Raw genomic sequence first — 13,138 nt, forward strand, 5'->3', positions numbered from 1 at the left:
TTTCAAGCTTGCAATACTCAGGAACTTGTGGATTTATTCCTGAACTGAGTAACAACACTATTAAGAGCACCAGAGACATTCCCATGAGCAAAAAAAAGAGGATAGAGGGATGAAGCTGAAAGACAAAGCAATATTCTTCTGAAGCATATGGCGTAAAATTGTCAATGAGGAGACTTAGAACCATGACTTAGGACTCAATATAAGAGTTGTGTGTCTCCTTACCACAAGAGATCATAATACGTGTTTACTGTTTTAATTACTTTGTAAGTGTGTTTCATTACTTGGAGTGTTTACAAGAAATTGATTATGTTTATTGGTACAATGACTAATGTGATTGATGTTACTTTTTCCTAGTTGTTCATTAGAGCACCATAGAATGAGCATTCCCAAAAAGGAAGATTGTTGGGTGTCCCGTGTATAACAGTGAGTCAGACCAACATCCAGTGATTCAGTCATTTCCTTTTTTGTTGTTTTATCCAAACTCCGTTCACTCCTTGGATAGTGTCTGTTTGACGTAATACTTTCTTTGGTTGAGTGCTGTGTTGGGAGTCAGATGGGTGCTGCATCGTCTATGCAGACAAGTTTTCCTAGTCAGCTGTCAGACAGAAAACTAAGCCACTTAAAGCTTTTTTGCCCAGACGATATGGACCCAGGAAATTTGATAAATGCTCAGGATCTAGCTCAGACATTACCAGAGATTTCCAGTGAGGAAATTCCCAATATGGCAATAATAACTAGGGCCCTTTGAGAGCTTTAGAGTGTAGTTCAAGCCTTGCGCCAAGAAATTCAAACCCTCAGGGATACACTGGTGCAATATCCCCCCCATTATTTGTTCTGGTTAGATTCGGGATTCATTTCCAAGGATAAACAATTTGTCACTCAATCCATGCCGTTTACAATTGAATCAAGGGCAACAGAGCTGTCATGGAAAGAGAGATCAGCCTGTACTAATGACACTGTATATACATTTACTCCCACTTTGCTGGCTCCCCTAGAGTGCTTTTTTGCAGATAGCACTAACTTTAATGCATTCTGCAGACGATGTCAACTGCAATTATTGTGTAAACTGGGGCCAATCACCTCTGATGCAGCCTGCATTGCATTTATCATCACCCACCTAGATGGTAACGGTGCAAATTGGGCAATACCTCTCATTGAGAATACCGAACCACTGTTGCACAAATATGCTAGGTTTTAAGAACCTATGCAACGCTTATTTACAAAGCATACCTTTATTAAGATAGGTGATAATGAGCTTTTAAACCTACGACAGGGTAAGAACTTACTTATAATACAACCTTTCGCAAATTACTTACTGAAACTCAATGGCCTAAAGAAAAAAGCATATCCCTTTTTTTTAGGGTCTGAAAGATTAATTGAAAGTTTCTTTGGCTCACATAGTTGACCCTCCCTACCGATTGGGTGCAATTTATTGATCTAGTCATTAGACTTGATTATCGACTTGCTGAGCATGAGAGCAACAGATCTAGAAATTGAGCCAAGGCTGTTTTTGGTTCGATCTGAGTGAAAGCAGACTGATGTTAAGGTTAGGGATTCAGTAGAACCCATGCTAATTGGAAGAACAAGGGGTCATTATCTAGTAATAGAAAGGAACGATGCAGAAAATATATCTGTGCCTAAATTGTGGTAAAGCAGGACAAATTGCCTGCAATTGTATCGCCAAACCAAAAAAGGCTCAGAAAAAGATGAAAGTCATCACAGAGGTTAAGTGTGGCCAGTTCCTTAAATATCCCTTGAGTAAAGAAACAAGAACCAGAAGTAGTAATGGCAGCTGATAGATCTGAATTATCATCAGAACTGATTACTTAACAAACGGTTCCCATAAACTTAATTTGTGATAATAGACAAAAAGACACCCCATCTTTCAATCTAATAGAGGTGCACACTTTCGGTGCTATCATAGGGATATCCTAGCTATAACTCTATAACCCCCTTATTGATTGGTCTTCATGCTGGGTGAATTTAGGGTCACCATACTGTAGTTACAGTTGCTATACCACAGCACAAGACCTCATTCTACCCCAAACATGTGTAGTAGTGGCACCAGAACTTTCAAACATCCTTCCAAAGTAATACTTGGATTTTTTGGATGTATTTGATGAAAAGAAAGCCATTCAGCTACGCCCTCACAGGGACTTTGACTGTTGCATTCATTTTATTACAGGGGCTAACCTACCAAGTAGTCTCATTTACTCTCAATCGGAAACTGAGACTAATTATCTAAAGCAATACCTGAACGAATTGCTAGTTTTAGGCATCATTCGTCATGCCACTTCCCCTGTTTCTTCCGCCCTATTCTTTGTCCCAAAGAAGAATGGTGATTTACATGCATGCATAGACTACAGGGCCCTCAATAAGTTAACAGTCTAGAATAGACACCTTTTGCCACCAATAACTGTTCTCTTGGATCAGGTGCGAAAGTTAACAGAATACACAAGAGGGTGCTGGTTACATATTGGTTGTACCTAAAGAACAAGCTACTTACCTTCGGTAACACTTTTTCTGGTAGATACAGTATCTGCCTGTGGATTCCTCACCTTGTGAATATCCCCTTGCGTCAGCAACATTCGGAAATTCTTTTGTAGCTTCGCGCCGACGTGGGCGACGTCATAGAGGCACGGCATTGCGCGCGTCTCAGCTGACGTCACCGACACCATATTATGCCCACGCCGGAGTGATGACATCCGTTTCACCCTTTTTTCTGTGCCTTCGAGGCACACGGACGGACCGATGACAGTAGATATATATACAGTATACACAGTACTCAAATGTCAAGATAAAACACACACAGTGTAAAGCCAATACAGGAAAACATTTAAAATGAAACATTTCCTTTGAAAATAATATATATATATATATATATATATATATATATATATATATACATTACATTACAATTACTCTGGTATAGAAGAGTGGACTACGGGGAGGAGGGTGGGTCAGTGAGGAATCCACAGGCAGATACTGTATCTACCAGAAGAACAAGCTACTTACCTTCGGTAACGCTTTTTCTGGTAGATACTATATCTGCCTGTGGATTCCTCACCTTGTGAATATCCCCCTTGCGCCAGCAACATTCGGAAATTCTTTTTCGTAGCCTCGCGCCGACGTGGATAGGACGTCACAGAGACACGGCTCCGCTTGCGACTCGCTGACGTCACCGACGCCTATAATAGGCCCACGCCGGCGTGATGACATCAGTTCCGCCTTTTTTCCGTGCCATTAAGGCACACGGACGGACCAATGACAATAGATATATACAAAGTATACACAGTATACAAATTCAAGGCAAAACACACAGTGCAAAGCAAATGCAGGAAAGCAAATGAAACATTTCCTTGACATAAAAATAAATATACATCACAGCACAATAACTCTGGCATAGAAGAGTGGACAACGGGGAGGCGGGTGGGTCAGTGAGGAATCCACAGGCAGATATAGTATCTACCAGAAAAAGCGTTACCGAAGGTAAGTAACTTGTTCTTCTGATAGATACATCTGCCGTTTGGATTCCTCACCTTGTGATTAGAGTCCCACAGCAGTCCCCACTCCCGGAGGAGGGTGTCCACTCTTCTAAACCAGGAAATCCTGAAGGACAGAGCGCGCAAAGTGGCCGTCCCTCCTGACTTCGGTATCCAAGCAGTAATGCTTCGCGAAAGTGTGGAGGGAAGACCAAGTTGCCGCCCTACAAATGTCCTCCACAGGAACACCTCTAGCCAAAGCCGAGGTTGACGACTTAGCTCTAGTTGAATGAGCCCTAATACCCTCTGGAGGTTCCTTACCGGCCAAAGAGTAGCAGATCTTTATGCAGAGGACGATCCATCTTGATAAAGTCCTTTTATGGACCGCTCTTCCCTTCTTGCAGCCAGCAAAGCCAATGAAGAGTTGATCATCCAAGCGACAGTCTTTAGTTCTGTCCAAATAAAAAGACACCGCCCTCTTAGGGTCCAGACGGTGTAACCTCTCCTACTCCTTGAAAGGGTGCGGGGGAGGATAAAAGGTAGGGAGGGTAATGGATTGACCAAGGTGGAAAGGAGTCACCACCTTAGGAAGAAAAGCAGCCCTGGTCCTTAGAACCATCCGATCAGCATGTATGGTCAGGAACGGGGGCTTGGAACTAAGAGCTTGAAGCTCACTCACCCTCCTTGCCGAGGTAATTGCAACTAGGAAAACTGCCTTAAAGGTTAAAAGCCTCATAGGACATTTATGAAGAGGCTCAAAGGAAGAGCCCATCAGAAAAGTCAAGACCAGATTCAAGTCCCACTGAGGTACAATAAAAGGAGTAGGAGGGAACTTGTTTACAAGACCCTTCAAAAACCTCAAAACTACAGGAGACTTAAAAAGAGAGGGCTGATCAGGCAAACAAATAAAGGCCGACAGCGCCGAAAGATAGCCCTTAACCGTGGCAACTGCAAGCCCCTGTTGCGCCAAAGAAAGAGCAAACCGGAGCACATCTGATAAATGGGCTCTCAACGGGTCAATATCATTCTCACCACACCAAATAACAAACCTAGACCATCTATATGAATAGACAGTCTTAGTGGAGTCACGTCTGGCAGACAAAATGACATCCACCACATCAGGCGTGAGAGAATAGGAAATCAGGTTGCCCCGTTCAATCTCCAGGCATGAAGGTGCAATGTCTGGAGGTGGGGGTGTAAAACCTGCCCCTCCATCTGAGAAAGGAGGTCTGCCCTGAGAGGGAGACGGAGCGGCGGGTGAGAGGAGAGGTGGAGTAGATCTGTATATCACACCCTTCTTGGCCAATCCGGGGCGACCAATATAACTTGGGCCCGGTCTTGGCGAATTTTCCTCAGAACCCGAGGAATCAAGGGTATGGGAGGAAACGCGTAAAGGAGTTGATTTCCCCAACTCAACTGAAACGCGTCCCCCAAGGCTCCTTGCATCGGATACTGGAGACTGCAGAAAGACGGGCAGTGAGCATTCTCGCGAGTGGCAAACAGGTCCACCCGAGGAGTCCCCCACGTCTGAAAGACGTGATGAACCACCTCCGGGTGAAGCCTCCACTCGTGGTCGGCAGAGAACTGCCGGCTGAGACTGTCTGCACGCACGTTCAGAACTCCGGCCAGATGATTTGCCATCAGACAACTCTGGTGGTCCTGAACCCAGGACCAGAGACGCAGAGCCTCTCTGCAGAGACACTGCGACCCCACTCCTCCCTGCTTGTTGATGTACCACATCGCGGTCGTGTTGTCCGTCAGGACTTGGATCGACTGACCGCGAAGGGAAGGGAGGAAGGCCTTGAGCGCCAAACGTATCGCCCGCAACTCTAGAAGGTTGATGTTAAGCAACCTTTCCTCTGGAGACCAACGACCCTTGACCTCCAGATCCCCCAGATGAGCACCCCACCCTAGAGTGGATGCATCCGTTATCACCGTGGCCACCGATGGAGGTAGATGGAAAGGCTTCCCTTGCGACAGGTTGCCTTCCACGCTCCACCAAGACAGATCCGCTGCAGTTTCTCTGGAGATCTTTACCGACTCCCCGAGATCTCCGTTGTGCTGATACCACTGCCTGCGGAGACACCACTGGAGTGCCCTCATGTGCCAGCGTGCATGGTTGACCAGGAGAATGCAAGAAGCCATCAGACCGAGCAGGCGAAGGACCTTCAGGACTGGAACGACCGCTCCATCGAAAAACAAAGGAATCATTTCCTGAATGTCGCGAATCCTTTGAGGAGGAGGGAATGCACGACAAACAGTAGTGTCCAGTACGGCACCTATGAACAGGTTGCGCTGGGAGGGCACCAGGTGAGACTTGGGTACATTTATCGAAAAACCCAACCTGAACAACAACTGAGTTGTCTCTTGCAGATGATGGAGCACCTTCTCTGACGACTCCGCTTTGATCAGCCAGTCATCCAAATAAGGGAACACAGGTATCCCCGACCTCCTGAGATGAGCTGCCACCACCGCCATCACCTTGGTGAAGACTCGAGGCGCAGTAGTAAGACCAAACGGAAGGACCGCAAACTGGTAGTGCTGCGACCCAACCGTGAAACGAAGATACTTCCTGTGCGACTTCAGGATGGGTATATGGAAATACGCGTCCTGCAAGTCGAGCGACACCATCCAGTCTCCTTCCATCAACGCTTGAAGAACCTGAACAAGGGTGAGCATCTTGAATTTCTCCTGCTTCAGATAGAGATTCAAGTTCCTGAGATCCAGGATTGGACGAAGCCTGCCATCCTTCTTGGGGATCAGGAAATACCGGGAGTAGCATCCCTGACCCCTTTCCTGCTCTGGGACCACCTCTATCGCACCCTTTCGTAACAGAGTTAGAACCTCCTCCTGCAGAAGAGACAGCGACCCCCAACCGGACCCACCTGATCCTGAATAGCGGATCTAGGGCTGCTTTTCTGCGGCAGGGGGGTTGGAAGAGGTGGAGGAAGAGGAAGGCTGACGTCCACGAGGACGCGCTCTTTGCTTTCCCCTGTACGATCTGTACACTGAATTTTGCTGCTGCTGCTGTTGCTGCTGCTGCTGTTGGCCTTGCCGGAAATTCCGAAAGGAGCGACCAAAGCCCCTGAACCTTCTGTTGGAAGAAGTGCCCCTGATCTGGAGACCCAAAGACTTCGCTGTTGCTCTGCAATCCTTGAATCTCTCAAGAGCTGCATCCGCCTTCTTCCCAAAGAGACCTGAACCATCAAAAGGAAGATCAAGCAGAGTCGCCTGAACATCAGCCGAAAAGTCCGATGACTTCAACCAGGCTGACCTCCTAGTGGCGACAGCGGTGCCCATAATACGAGCCACAGAGTCAGCAGTGTCCAGACCACTTTGAATAACCTGGCGGGCTGCTGCCTGAGTGTCAGAAATCACCTCCTCAAAATCCTTCCGGTTGGCGTCAGGAATTTTCGGAGCCAGGATACGCAAGGAGTCCATCAGGGCACGCACATTCCTTCCCATTAGACATGTGGCATTAGTTGTCTTCAACGCCATACTAGCCGATGAAAAGGTCTTTTTTGCCACCTGGTCCTGTTTCTTTGCTTCCTTCTCATAAGGAACCTGAGGAAAGGCACTAAGACTCTTCTTTGAACAGGCAGCCTGAATGACCAGGCTCTCTGGCGAAGGATGTGAAGACAGAAAAGCCGGGTCCTCAGAAGCAGCCCTGTACCTCCTCGCAACACTCTTAGAAACCGCAGGAGCCGACAAAGGTTTCTTCCACACTTCCATAATAGGATCAGTCAAGGCATCATTGAATGGAAGCAAAGGCTCAACCACAGAATTCGGTGAATGCAAGACTTCAGTGAGGATATTAGACTTGAACTCCACTGTAGGCAGAGTCAATTGAAGAAGCTCAGCAGCCTTCCTCATAACCAGATGGTAAGGCTGGATATCCTTAGAGGGAGCACCCGAGCCTGAGGGCAACTCCCACTCTGGAGAGAAATCAAGTGTCCCTGAATCCGCCAATTCCTCAAAAAGGCTCTCTTCTAATTCACCTTCTTCAACATCAGACTGTGAATCCATGTATCTCTGCTCCTCCAAAAGGCGTTGAGCTTCCCTTCTGGACCTCTCCTTTACACGCCTCGCAGCCGGATCCACCTGCGGCTTCGACGGATTCGGGGCCGGCGCCGGTATCGAATCCGACGGCACAGAAGAATGCCCTTGAGGATGATCAGGAGCAGGCGACGCTGGAATCAGCGTCGACGACTTCGGCGGGGCCGGGAACTGCCAATGCGGCGTCGGAGCCGGCATGTAAGGCATAAACGGAGCCGGAGGATAGGAGTGAGGAACTCCCAGGCTGAATGCCAAAGGACCCATGGGACCCGAAGGTGCACCAGAGGGGTACCACGCCCTTGAGAAGACGCCATACATTGCGTTAAGAAACGCTGAAGGGTCCTGGCCTGGAGCAGGAAAGGGCGGCTGAAAACCATCAGGCCGGTCCTGTAGAGGGATCGGATTCGGCTCATCAACAGGCGCAGAATCCACCACCTCCCGAGTCTCTTCCTCTTCACGGGCCGGGGACGGCGCCGGAGACGGATTCGGAACCGGAGAAGCATTCGGAGCCGGAGAGGGAGACCGCCCATGCGACTCAGATTGTGAGGCCTCACCTTCATGCTCAGAGACTTCGAGAGTAACCACCTTCGAACGTACCTTCTTCGGTGACCTCGACCTCGACTCCTTACCAGACTGACGTCGCGACTCATCTCTCCTCTTCTTGTGCTTCTTCTTCGACTTCGAAACATGATCCGACGCCGACTTCGAAGACGACCTCTCTCGAGAAGCAGATCTCGACCTCGCCCTGGACTTCGACCTCGCCCTTCGAGAACGAGACCTCGACGACTTCTCCTTTCCAGCTTTCACCTTAGCAACCAGAAGTTTGGCTTCTCTCTCCCTCAGGGCCTTCGGATTCATCTTCCGACATGAAGAGCAATCCTCCACATCATGGTCGGAACTTAAACACCAGATGCAGTCTTCATGGGGGTCGGTAATGGACATCATTTTACCGCACTCCCTGCAGGGCTTGAAGCCAGTCTTCTTGGATGACATCTTCGAAGAGACAGGATACAGAGAAGCAGAAATATGCAACAAAACGGCAACAATGTACCAGTAGGCTACAGAGATTCCCGATAACCGTTAGCGTCGACGACGCGGAAAAAAGGGAACTGATGTCATCACGCCGGCGTGGGCCTATTATAGGCGTCGGTGACGTCAGCGGAGTCGCGAGCGGAGCCGTGTCTCTGTGACGTCCTATCCACGTTGGCGCGAGGCTACGAAAAAGAATTTCCGAATGTTGCTGGCGCAAGGGGGATATTCACAAGGTGAGGAATCCACACGGCAGATGTATCTACCAGAAAAAGCATTACCGAAGGTAAGTAACTTGCTCTTCTGATAGATACATCTGCCAGTGGATTCCTCACCTTGTGAATAGATTCCCACAGCAGTCCTCACTCCCAGGAGAGGGTGTTCACTCCGCTATACCAAGAAATCTTGGAGGACAGAGCACGCAAAGCGACCGTCCCCCCTCACTTCGGAATCCAAGCGTAATGCTTCGCGAAAGTGTGGAGGGAGACCCAAATGTCCTCTAAAGGCACACCTCTAGCCAAAGCAGATGTTGTAGACTTAGCTCTAGTGGAATGAGCCCTTATACCCTCTGGAGGCTCCTTACCCGCCAGGGAGTAGCAGATCTTGATGCATAAAATTATCCATCTTGATAGTGTGCGCTTGTGCACAGCCTTCCCCTTCCTGCAGCCAGTAAATCCAACAAACAGCTGGTCATCCGACCTGAACTCTCTCGTCCTGTCCAGGTAAAAGCTCACCTCCCTCTTAGGGTCCAGGCGGTGAAGTCTCTCCTCCTCCTTGGAAGTGTGAGGGAGAGGATAAAAGGTAGGGAGGGTAACGTACTGCCCTAGATGAAAAGGAGTTACCACCTTCGGCAGAAAAGCAGCCCTGGTCCTGAGAACCATTCGAACAGCATGAATGGATAAAAACGGGGGCTTTGAACTAAGAGCTTGGAGCTCACTTACCCTCTTTGCCGAGGTAATTGCTATCAGAAAAACAGTCTTGAAAGACAAAAGCCTCAAGGGACACTTGTGTAATGGCTGAAAAGGTGAGCCCATCAGGAAAGTAAGTACAAGGTTCAAGTCCCACTGAGGCACAATAAAAAGAGTTGTAGGAAATTTATTGGTAAGGCCCTTGATGAACCGTAAAACGATAGGTCACTTAAACAAAGAGGGCTGGTCCGGCAAACAAAGGAAAGCTGATAAGGCTGACAAATAACCCTTAATAGTTGCCACCGCAAAACCCTGCTGGGCCAAGGAAAGAGCAAATTGAAGAATATTGGATAAACGAGCCCTTAAAGGGTCAATGGACTTCTCCCCACACCAAGCAACAAACGTAGACCATCTACAGGAATAAATGGACTTAGTGGAGTCACGCCTGGCTGACAAAATGACATCCACCACATCATGTGGGAGAGAAAAGGAACTCAGGTTGCCCCGTTCAATCTCCAGGCATGAAGGTGTAAGGTCTGGAGGTGGAGAATTAGAACCTGCCCCTCCATCTGGGAGAGGAGATCTGCCCTGTGAGGGAGACGGAGCGGCGAGCACGAGGAGAGGTGGAGAAGATCTGTGTACCACACCCTTCTTGGCCAATCCGGGGCGATCAATATAACTTGGGCCCGGTTTTGGTGAACCTTCCTCAGAACCGGAGGAATCAAGGGTATGGGAGGAAACGCGTAAAGGAGTTGCGAGTCCCAACTCAACTGAAACGCGTTGTAAGAAGTTGGCCTGATATGCAGTGCTCACTATTCTAGTGATCACTATGTATCAGTCCAAACAACCCTTACTGATGATTGGTTGTAAGTTAACCGATAGACCAGCTATCCTAGTAGCGTGGACAAGAGCAGTCTTTAGGCTAGACTCTAGAGGGCGTGTTAAGCCAGCTGTTATACCATCACATATACCCCTTGAACACCAAGTGAAAGGACACCACACAAGTTGTTATGAAAATAAAAGTATATTTATTTAGAACACAACAACCCTGGACTCTTTATGAGGACAGGGTGCTAAGCACAATACAAAGCTCTTAGGAAAATACTCAAATCGCACAATTTTACACAAATGCCCGAGGGGCACGAAAAACCATATACTCTAAAAGTGGAATGCGGAATTACTAGCAGGTAAGTACTACTCTAATAGGCTTTAGGATCGCTAGGACATGACTACTGAACCTTCAGATTACTAGCAGGAGGCCTAGGGGGATCGGGTGCAGAGTGTGCACTCTCACGCGGGATGCGGGACAAAGTCTATGGTTGCTAGGAATTACAAAGTTAGTGTTATCGGACGAATCCGACTAGGTAGAGCTGAAACGAAAAAGGATCTGGACCCTTGGATAGTGAGGCTATGCTGGGGCACCGAAATGCCAAAGTTACCTAGCCCAGGGGCTGCGGCTGCATAGGTCTGGAAAGACGTCGGGAATCCTCGTTGCAGTCTATGGAGCCTGAAAGAAGAAGTTGCTGGCAGGCGACCACTGTTGGAGTTCGGAGTGATCCAAGCCTGGGGGCTGCGGCTGCATAGGTCTGGAAAGACGTCGGGAATCCTCGTTGCAGTCTATGGAGCCTGCAAGAAGAAGTTGCTGGCAGGCGACCACTGTTGGAGTTCAGAGTGATCCAAGCCTGGATCGAAGATGGAAGACACCTGTAAGCAGAGGGGACCAAGTTCTGAATCACTAGCCAGTGATTAGATGGGCACCAGGATGGCACCGGTTGGAGTCACCTCGACCAGGTGAGTGGGCGACGCTGGGCTCTGCAGTCTCACGGACCAGGAGGCGTTGTCGGCGACCAGGATGGAGGTGCGAGCTGTCCCACGATGGTATCTGCTGTCGACGTCGCTGGACCCAGGATTGGGGCAACAATTCTTGGCAAATGCAAGCCCACGCGGTGGATTCAAAATAGTGTCTGGAGTGGACCAGGAGGGTCCGGGGTGCTCCTCTGTTGGAGGGGAGCAAGGGCCAGTCTGGAGCAACCAGACCAGCGGTGTTGATGTCGTCGTTCATCGTCGGGAAGGCCACAAGCCAGCAGGCTAGTAGCCAGACAACGCGGTGAGCAGCAAAGAGCAGAAGGGCCCCACACAGATCTTGTGGATGCTGGGAGGCTGAACTTCGGTGCTGGAGCTGCTCAGGGTTGGGGCTTCTCGGACACCAAAGCACTTACTCGAGGATCCCTCGGCGGTCGTGCTGGGCAAGCGTCGTGCAGTCCTGAAGATGGCCAGTCCCTCGAGGTCTCGTCACACCCACGAATCTCAGCTGGGCTGATGATGCAGGTTGAGGTCAGAGGTGCCAGGGAAGCCGTTTCTCGTCAAGCTGGGCAGTCTTGATCCGGAGGAGAGACTTACAGCAGACCGCGATGCTTGGAGGGTGCCTGCGGATGCAGGGTGACTACTCCTTAGTCACAAGGGAGAAATCTTAGGAAGAAGTCTTGAGTTCCTTTCGTAGAAAGTAGTTTCAGGATTCAAAGATGATCTAATTTGGAAGGGGGCCTGCTCCTATCTTTATACTAGGAAAAGGGGGTGGCAGGTGACTAAGTCCTGCCCATGGGTGGGACCAGGAAGGGGGGTGGTTACACCCCTCTCCCATGCCGGACTTTCCCCAGCTCAGGGGCTGGTGTGCCCCTGGAACTGGTTCTAGCCGGCAGATGCATAGTGAGCACCGGGGTGCCACTTGCAGTCACCTTCCTCTAAAGCCCTGCCTACCCAGGATACACAAAACCCTGTCTGGGATGGTGCTAGCACCGCCCCTGACAGGAAACCCTTTGTCCAAGCCTCCCTCGCTGGAAGGACTCCCAGCAGCAGGAGGTCAGACTTGTGTCTGTGGTGGCAGCATCCATTTTGTGATGCTGAGGCTTGAGTTAACTTTAACCGGGGTTCACAGTTACATACATGTCGTGTCCCTCTAGAAGGGTGGAATGCTAACCCCGTCGCCAGAATTGGCGAGGGGTTAGTATTCCAATTCGTATGACACCTTACTCGACATGTTTTGATAAAGCGATACCAGAGTTGGCATATAACGGCGAGGATTATAATGCACTTAAGAGTATATGGTACGCGTTATCATGGAACAGCTATTAGGACTTGGTTCCGCAAGCTGCAAACGGGCTCAGCTCATGCCAGAGCACCATCTCACACGATTCCAAGCACTCTGCCTTCAGGATTGTCAAGGCCTGCCATAGGAGTGACTGATAGGAATACGGGTGTCCATTTTAGGGTTAGATATAGGTATACTATATCTAAAGCAAAGGGTGATTACACCACCTTGCCCCAGCTGTCGTGCAGCCAGTTGTGTCAGATTTAGATGGCCAGCCAGGGGTGGCATAATACATGCTGCAGCCCCTGGTAGGCCTGGGTACACCTATGCCCTGAGTTACAGGGTCTGATAAGGTGGCCCAGTACCAATTGGTAAATGCACCTAAGGTACACGTGTCAATTTAGTGAGAGAACAGCAAGGCTGTGGGTCTGATTAGCAGGCCCACAGCCAGAGAAGTCGTAAACCAGTGAAGCAAAAAGCAAAAAACTGGGGTGATCATAGGATTGCAGACCCTACTCTCCTACATGACCCCCCCCCCAAACTTTGGGACAATAAACTAACCTTGACCAGGTGAG

The 13,138-nt window shown here is 49.2% G+C and overlaps 1 protein-coding gene across 1 annotated transcript in view; it reads right to left on the reverse strand.

Moving 5' to 3' along the window:
* Positions 1-13,138, reverse strand: part of LOC147690382 (uncharacterized) — a 2,590,730-nt gene that overhangs the window by 2,102,898 nt on the left and 474,694 nt on the right. The window lies entirely within an intron of this gene.

Source organism: Lissotriton vulgaris, chromosome 9, assembly GCF_964263255.1.
Source record: "Lissotriton vulgaris chromosome 9, aLisVul1.2, whole genome shotgun sequence".
NCBI classification, from domain to species: Eukaryota; Metazoa; Chordata; class Amphibia; order Caudata; family Salamandridae; genus Lissotriton; species Lissotriton vulgaris.